The sequence below is a fragment of the Quercus suber genome, unplaced genomic scaffold, assembly GCF_002906115.3.
Source record: "Quercus suber isolate HL8 unplaced genomic scaffold, Cork oak 2.0 scaffold_75, whole genome shotgun sequence".
In the NCBI taxonomy this organism is placed as follows: Eukaryota; Viridiplantae; Streptophyta; class Magnoliopsida; order Fagales; family Fagaceae; genus Quercus; species Quercus suber.
Genome location: NW_027069540.1, coordinates 1798464 through 1808082, shown reverse-complemented (window position 1 = coordinate 1808082; position 9619 = coordinate 1798464). Strand labels below are relative to the sequence as shown.

General features: G+C 33.6%; 1 long non-coding RNA gene across 1 annotated transcript; it reads right to left on the bottom strand.

The window, feature by feature from the left end:
• Positions 1-587: 587 nt before the first annotated feature.
• LOC111987809 (uncharacterized) lies at positions 588-3112 on the bottom strand. Its single transcript, XR_010628971.1, has 4 exons — positions 2392-3112; positions 2061-2162; positions 1474-1796; positions 588-1068 (listed from the first exon to the last, which is right to left on the bottom strand). It is a non-coding gene; the product is annotated as an uncharacterized LOC111987809 (long non-coding RNA).
• Between the last annotated feature and the right edge of the window lie 6507 nt (positions 3113-9619).

Sequence of the window (9619 nt, the reverse complement as noted above, 5' to 3'; positions counted from 1 at the left end):
ATGAGTTGAAGGAAACGTTTGTCCTTCTTCATTGTGAGACTTGTACATTTTTTAATTATTTATACCCTATTATTTATTATGCCATCGTAGTTAAACTTCTAGATGAACTTCAGTTCAACCTTAAAAATCTTGAACATCCTTTGGGGGGGGGACAAGAAAGGAAAGATTAAAAGAGAATTCTAGGAATAGAAGCAATAGAAATGAAAAATGGAGTATTAATTCGGGCCATATACTCACCAACGGATATGGTAATTACCCTGAATGGGCTGTCAAGTAGGAGGATCCAAGAGGTTAATTCATTTTCATTTTTGATACCTCCACCCTTCACCTCCCCTTTACACACATATCGAGCCCAATATTTGAGACAATTCATGTTAGCCTATTAATCACCACAATTAAAAAAAAAAACAAAATAGTCTCTCTCCTTTTCAATGTGGGATTAAACATTTTTACTAATTCTTCATCTTCCATATTCACTCCCACATCTTTACATTTATGTTGTAACATTTATTCATTTTAATTATTTAATATTAAAATGCTCCAACAAATGTCATTAATATTTGGAGCAGAAAGATTATACTGCAAAATTGGCAAATCTTCTCTGAAGTCTTAGCTTGTGCTCTGATGATGTCCCACCATATAAATCCTCACAAATATACCACATTTCTTTGACAAGGCATCAAGGACATGCTTAAAATAAAAAAAACTAGCTCTGCACCACAACAGCTATAGTTAAATGCACAAATAATGTCTCTAGGAGGTAGTGGCAAACTCTTCATGTACTTATCAATAGCAATAGATCCCACTTGCACAATAGATTCCAATGCACAAGTCTCAGAACCATCTTTGCCCTCTTGCAGTGTAATTTTACTTATCAGGTCTTGAGGCTTAAAGTTGACTAGCTTGGCCTTAAGAGGTTGCAAGCCATTGGCATGAAAGAGGGATATTTTGGAATACCCATTAGCCCCAACTGCACTTATGTTCTTCTCCAGGCATCAATTTAGAGCCTCAAGGTCCAAATCTAATCCCACAACAATCCTTCTTGAATTACTGCAGATCCATTCTGCACTGTCAAACATATAGAATTCATTAGGTATTTACATGCTTTTGGCATTGCAACTACAAAACAAATTAATGACCTATGCAATCCCCCACCATCCTTCCAAAGAATTAGAACATAAAACTATTCACTAACAAAATTTTCACTCTCTTCACAAACTCAACCTGGGCGTTTTTTCACTGCCAACTTATAGTAATATGGAGTAATGTGTACCCACTTCTCAATCTACTTCTTTTAAATACAAATACAAAATAAAAGGGGAAAGGAAATGAGATATATGCATAACTAGATTCTATTTAATGTCTTCAAGAAACTGACATAGCCAAATAAAGGTCTTAGTAGAAACTTGATTATCTCAATGAAAACGAGTATGTGAGAGGAAGGTAATAATTGAAAACTTGAGACTAGCTTACTTGATTTAATTAGGGCAGAACCAAAGCATCTACAGTAGCTGCCACAACAAGAGATGTGACTGCAACAGCTTAAAGGAACTGGGGCAAGCTGAAATGGAAACCAAAGAATAATTACAAAGAAAAATTATGTGGTATTTGACAAATGATACACACATAGAAAGATCAGAGCCAAGAATTATGATCACCTGTAAAAGGTCACACACTGTTAATGCAACAAAACAAGATTACCTTCTCCACATGATAAAAAAACAATCCTAGTATCCGATTCCTGTTATGAATGAGACCTTCCGTGGGTTGGCCAACTTGTAGGAAAATAAGCATGCCTACAAGTTGAAATATGCACAAAACTTACACGTTTATATATCTCTAGCATTCATTAAAGCAATATTTCAATTAAGAGGGTGATTGAGGAAATTGTTTGAATAAGTTATTTGCTAAATCAACAATAAACAAAAAAAAATTTATTTCCCTGTGCACTTTTGTTTCAGCTTGAGCATAGTATATCAGCTACATTTTTTTTTTTCAATTTGTCAAACCAGTGCCCAACAACCTTTTTTACACGTTTTTATTGTGAATATTATACTTACTCTAACCTCCTTGTATCCAAGAATTTTGATCAAGCTCAAATATGCGGTTTAAATTGTGTCCATGACTCCATTGTCCCCGCCTCCCTAGTCTATAGTGCATGTCTGAAACAAAATAGATATATAAGCATGAAGGGGACACATTCATAAAGCCAGCAATAGTATCGCTTTCTTTTTTTTTTTTTTTTTTAAAACAACTTCAAGCTCAAACAGAGTCAAAATAGATAGTATAATCACATATTAAACTCAATGGGGTCAATGAGAGCATTCTATACTTTTAGGGTAATAACCTTAGAGAATTAAGAAAGAGAGTAAGAGAGATAACTCCCCATACCTTGTCTGTAACTAAATTTCTATTTCAATAAGCATCCTTAGTATTATGCACATGGACGACTAATCTGGATGAAGCCAAATACGGTGATGGAGTGGAGGCTATAAGCCTTTGAAGTCACTCGATTATCATATTCTCAACACCACTCCTACTCCAATCTATATCATCATCCTCATCCTCATTTTCTTCTTGCAGCACATTTGCAGTACAATGTAATTTTTCTTCTTCTTGGTATGGCTCTTCTTCATCTAATGGCATTTCATAAAGGTTTTGTGGCTTGGTTTCAATCACAACATTCCATTTGGGATCTTTTATTCCATTAACATAGTAAACTTGAGTTGCTTGACATGATAATACAAATGGCTCTACGGTTTTCAACTTTCGTGATGTATTAACAATAGTGGTTCCATGCCGATCTCTCTTATAACCAATTCCTTCATGAGATACATCATACTAATCACATTTAAACAACACAACTTTGTTCCCTTCAGTATATTGAAGTTCAACAATGTCTGTTACTTGTCCATAATAAGGCACATTGCAACTTTGATCATCCCCTCTCACCATAACTCCATTATTTTGTGTTCTTTTACTTTCATCACATTGATTTGTATGAAATCTGAACCCATTAACATTGTAACCTCGATAAAAAAATAGCCCTTTTCTCAAGGCCCCGAGCTAATGAAAGCATATGCCCATCAACTTGCCTTGTATTATATAAGTTGGTGATCTACAATAAAACCTAAATAAGGTTAAACTTTAGTTGTAGTAGTTAAAATATAAACAAACATACGTTTTCAAAGTAAATTACTATCTTACTTTTTTATCAAACCACGTAATAAATTGTTGTCTATGCACCCTGTCAATGTCGAGAACACCTGCATTTGTAAGGATGTTCTTATGTTCTTTGCACACAGTAAAATATCCTAATAAGTTTTAATATCATATCAAGAGAGTATCAAAGAAGTAATTTTTGTGAAGATCATCTTACTCAACAAATTGGTCAGCGTCGACACAATTTTGAAGGACATAAAATGTTGCTGCATGGTGAAGATCATCATTCAACTCACACCTTATTGCTTTCCCTAAATGTCGTCCAAGTGTTGAGAATATGGACAATTGAGAGGTATTTGCACATGCGGAAGTACCTCCATCATAATTTCTCTCTACTCGATTAAATTTGGTTTCTATTCCATGTAAATAGCGAGAACAAAATGTTAGACATTCATCTACTAAATACTTTTCTACAATAGACCCTTCTACGTGTGCCTTATTACGGACATAACTCTTAAGCTTGTGCAAATACCTATATTTGAAGGCATAATATGAAATTTTATCAAAAATAAAATACTAGTGTGCAATTGTAATTTAGATTATAATGAAATTTTGTAAACTTTACCTCTCAACTAGATACATCCATCTGTATTGCACTAGACCTACAACTTTAGCTTCCCAAGATAGGTGAATGGCCAAGTGAACCATTACATCAAAGAAAGAAGGTGGAAAATTTTGTTCTAATTTATAGAGGGTTATTGCAATTTGGGTTTCAAGACGATCCATCATCTACTTGTAACACTTTAGAACACAATTCTTTGAAAAAGTTACTTAACTCAGTCAAAGCATCAGATACGTTTTTAGGTAAAAAGTCACGCATTGCTAGTGGGAGTAATCTTTTTAGGAAAACATGACAATCATGAGTATTCATACCAGAAATTTTTCTCTCCTCAATATTCACACATCGAGATAAATTTGCAAAGTAGCCATACGAAAATTTAAGATTTTTTACCCATAAGCATATGGCCCTTTTCTCATCATTTGACAGTGTGTAGCAAGCTGGGGATAGCTCTATCTTCCCATTAACCTCTATGGGGTGGAGCGTATGTCGTATGCCCATTTCTTTTAGATGAAGACTAATGCTTAAAGAATCCTTCATTTTATATTTAATATTCATAATTGTCTCAATCACATTATCAAATATATTTTTTTTCAACATGCATCACATCCAAATTGTGATGTAACAAAAGTGTGCTCCAATATGGCAATTAAAAAAAAAATGATATGCTTCTTCCAATTATGAAATTGCCCATGCCCTTCTAGAAATTGTTTTTTCTGGCCTTTTCCAAATATAATTGGCTCTAATGGAAGAATTTGTTTTAACATATCATCACTAGATAACCGTTTAGGTGCTGTCTTCCTTTCTTTTTTACCATTAAATTGTGACTTATTATTACACCATTTGTGATCTAAGGCCAAAAAATTGATGATGTCCCATATAGTATATCTTGTATCCATTTCATAACCTACAATGTGTAGTCTCACTATGACAACAAGGAGACACCAAATTTCCCTTTGTACTCTAACCGGAAATAATAACATATGCAGGAAAGTCATGGATAGCCCATAACATTGCTGCTCTCATTTGAAAGTTCTCCTTTGTTGAAGCATCATATGTAAACATCCCATCTTCCCACAATTTTTTTAGCTCATCAATCAATGGCCTCAAGAATACATCAATGTCATTCCCAGGACCCTTTGGGCCTAGTATAAGTAATGACATCAATGAGTAAGGCTCCTTCTTGCACATCCAAGGGGGAAGATTATATGGAAATAAGATAATAGGCCAAATACTGTATTTAATATTCATATTTCCAAATGGGTTTAATCCATTTGTAGCTAGTCCAAGCCTAACATTACAGGGATCCATTGCGAATGGCTCATGAATTTGGTCAAATTTTTTCCAAACTTCACAATCTACTGGATGTTGTAACACTCCATCATTAACACATTTTTCATGGTGCCATTTCATATCCGCAGCAATCTTTGTTGACATAAATAATCATTGTAGCCTTGATTTAAGTGGATAAATACCGCAAAACCTTCCGTGGTACCTTTTTATTTTTCCCTTTACCACTCTTATTTGACTGCCATCTTGAAAGTTTACAAACTGGACATTGAGTTGCTCTTGAATACTCCTTATAATAAAATGCACAATCATCTTTGCACCCATCTATCTTCTCATAATGGAGGCTTAGATCGTTGACAATCTTTTTTGCCTCATAGTCCGAGCTAGGTAGTCTCTCACACATAGGAAATGCATCCTTTAATAGCTCCATCAACATATTAAAGGACTTGTTACTCCATGATGATACGCACTTTATGTGCAATAACTTGACTATGAAGGACAAGCTTGAATACTTTTCATAATCTGGATACAAAGGCTTTTTAACCTCTTCCAACAATGTATTAAATTTCTTTGCATCTCCATTTGGCTCTTGTGGCTCATTTCTACTTCATTCCCTGCCACGCACCACTTGTGGATAAGCATCCTTGATCATATCAAACATATCACCATAAGCATACCATCATCATCATCACATTCCACTTCACTATCACCTTCCTCTTCACTATCACCTTCCCCATGAAGGTACCAAGTAGTATAATCTCTCGTTATACCCCTAAATAAAAGATGATACTTGACCTCATTTCGAGTCCTACGATACCTGTTGCTACAATCAATACACAGAAAGTTGATTTTCATATCTCCATCTATTAAATGTTTAAATGCATACTCAAGAAAGTTTTCAACTCCATTAATGTACTCAATGCACGATCTAGTAGAAAGATGAATCCAAGATTTATCAACCGTCATTTTATCTACCCCATTTAAAGCATTGTATTAATCTTAACTAATATTGATGGTGCAAATAGTAAATCTCCATAAGTCAATTTTAAACAAACATGAGCTAAGTTTCATACCATATTGGAACAAAAACCACACTCTTTACCACTTCTTTAACAAAGTTTCTGCAAACAATATCAAGGCCTACAAATTGCAAAGAAAATCAATGCCTATGCTTTAGCCATCTTGTAAGAAGCAACACCAAACCTTTTACATTTTTTTTTTTAAAAAAAGTACAAGTGTGAAGATTGGAACATAGTACAAGTTTGAAGTTGGCCTTAATGAGGAAAAAACTATGATCCCAAATTAAGATGGATTCTTAAAGGGGTACTCGACTGTAAACTCATCATTCTATAATGAACCTTATATCTCTCGTACTAGGATGGATTGCATGCCATGTATAAAGTAAAACTTAAATAAAAACATAAATAATTGAATTGAGATTGTCACATTCCTCAAAGAATACTTTACAGTAAGATGTTGGAGCCAGGTCATGACAAATAATACATTCTCTCAGTGATAAACAATCATTTTGATATCTCAAATTAATAATGGTGTCAGCGACAGCAACAAGCACATATAAAGGGAGCAATAGAAGAAAGTCATTTGGTAAAATACTCAAAAAAGGGTAAGAGTTAAAAATTCAAATTGTGGAGTGGGGTAAGGAAAGAAGAAAACAGATCAGTAGAGCACCTTCTAGGCTATTATTGCTTGGCTCACTGCTATCCCTCCCAAATTGCAAACGCAGAATATAACCACACAGGTTAAGAACTATATTGCAAACCAAAACTACTCCCCAACTGCAACAAAAGGTAATACCCTGATGACAAAGAAAAGCAAGGGCAAAATGTACTAATTACAACTCTTTCTATCAATGTTGATGAGCAACCATGGACTAAAAAATTAACATTTCTAGTACTGAGAAAACTTCCAACATAAAGTGATTAAATTCATGAGTTCACCCACCGCCCCATAGTTATGTAGAGTGGAAGTGCCATCTTATCCAAATGCTATTAAAATTGTATTTTTAGGATAAAAGATATAGCCGTTTAAGGAAACGAACAAATTTTATAGTAATTGATAATGTTAATAATGTTATTTTTATTTTGTATCATAAATCACACTACATTGATGGAGCATGCAATTGAAAATAGTTTTGACTACAAACTTTGAACGAATCAAGTCATTGAAATAATCTCAGACTTTAATACAATCAGATTGTGTGTGTGTGTCTGTGTGTGTAAGTCACATGGTAATACGATGGTCTCTAGCATACAATTTTAAGGAGAGCTCATAAAAAGTACCTAATTAAGGAACTATCTTTTAGCAAAGAGACAAAGAAATTCAATTTAAATGAAAAGTTAGAAGCACATACACCAAGACCGCTTTTCTTTGGACAGCTCTTGTAGCCAACACAATTCACCCATAGAATGTCACTTCTTGTGTCAACTTGCACATAATAGTCCTTTGGAGGGGATCCAAGCCCAAGTTTGGCAAAGTACAGCCTACAATAATCAAGTAAACCATATAAGCATCCAAAAGACAAAATGATGAATATGTCTTTTTTTTCCTACTAGGTGATATTATATGTTTGCATTGTGCTAGTAAAATAGTGTGACAAAACACATAGAAATTATATTTTAAAATTTTAAAAAAGAGTCTAGTATTTTAATATTAGAAACCAAAGATTTTCAATCAGTTAGGCCTTAAGCAACTACACAGATCAACCATGCCAAATTGTCTATTTTCTCTCTGCACCACCAATACAGCAACAAACAAAAGATTTCTTTTATAATCATTCTTTCAAATTATTTAGGTAGGAGATAGAGGAAAAAATAAACTGAGTTATAGATGGTACTAAAAAGAAAAAGAATGTATTGACTATTACATTCAAACAATAAAAGAACCAGTGCATAGACAAAGGACCAGATGCTACCAACTTTCATAAGTAAAAAAAAAAAAACTAGCTTTACTCTTAACTAACAATAAAAATTTACAATTGATGCTTTAAGAAAATACCAATTCCAGTTGAAAACCAATAATTCTAGAGAACAAAAATTAACTAGAAAACAAAAAACTAAGAAGAGAGAGAGATAGAGATTGGATCTCAAAACCAATAGCCTTATCTATCATTATAACATCTTAACTAAAAAGGAAAAAGTACATAATTACCCCCACCAAGATGCCAATTACAACAGGAATTGGCATTAAAGAAAAGATGAAACAAAGCCCAAATTGTTCACACATTAATCGACCTGTGGGGTTCCAATTCCTGCTTCTGCTATTGCTTTGCTGCCTCTGCCTAGGCTCTCCCTCTCCCAAGTCTCACTTAGAAAGTTAGGTATTCTTTTTTCAATTGTCTTGATCTTTAGTTGCTTTTCTCTTTTGTTTTTTTTTTTTTTTTTTGGGTGTCTTGCCATGCAGTTGCATGTTGTCAGTTGGCATGAGTTGGGAATGTTAGAGGGAAAAGTGAAAAAATTTAGAGGGAAAGGGGAATTGTGTTCCAAGGGAGTTGGGAGTAAGGAGTGTTAGAGGGAAAAGTGAAAAAAAATTTGAGGGAAAGGGGAATTGATGGACATGTGGATCTAAGGTTTAAAGTTTTATAAGAAATTATATAGTGGTGTTGGGCATGGAGCTGTCTTTCTTTTGGTCTTAATGGCTCTCTATGCTGTTTTTTTTGGGACTACACTGCATGTAGTGAATGTCCCACCTACACTAGTGTATGCACTAGTTTACTTTGTATGACTATATTTGGCATTTAATAAAAGATTTCTATCGTTCTGAGCTCAAAAAAAGTTTTATAAGAAATTGCGCGTTATAAGAATTTTTTTTTTTGTTAATTTAAATTTTAGAATATATGTAGCAGCATGTGGTTTGAAACTTATAAGGTTTAAAGTTTAAACAATTAGTATATATTTTTATAATAAACAAGAATAAATAGGAGTATGTATATGAAATACATAGGTTAATTAATGAAATAAAATTAGATATAATTCATAAATTGAATAGCTCCCCAAAATTAGATAATAAAAAATATTATATGTCTTATGTTAAAAGAACAATATGAAAATTTTTCATAGTGAGCCATATCAAATACTATAAAATAACAATATAGTTCAGCTATTAAATATTAAAACAAATGATAGGTTTGCTTATATGTAAAAATGGTTTAATTTGAGCTCGATCTGGTTGTTCAATTGAGCTTAAATTTCATCAACACCAATATTTTACCATGCTATGCAAATCCAATGGTAAGAATTGGAATCTAAATTGGTGCATGAAGGTTACATGTCATGTACCCGTACTTTGATTGGTTTGCTCTCACAATCAAACCATCCAATCACACCCTAATTTCACCAATACCCATTCTTTACCGTGCTTTTCCCATCCAGTGGTTGGATTTTGAATTTGGTGCCATTTTCAAAACTATCAAATTCTAGACCCATGCCCCTGCAAGGTTGGCCTAAGGCCCCCACCACAAAAGGCTCAAAAATTTACTCCTAAGAAAAAAGGCATTGTCCCCTATTATAAAAGGCTCAAAATTTTCTAAAA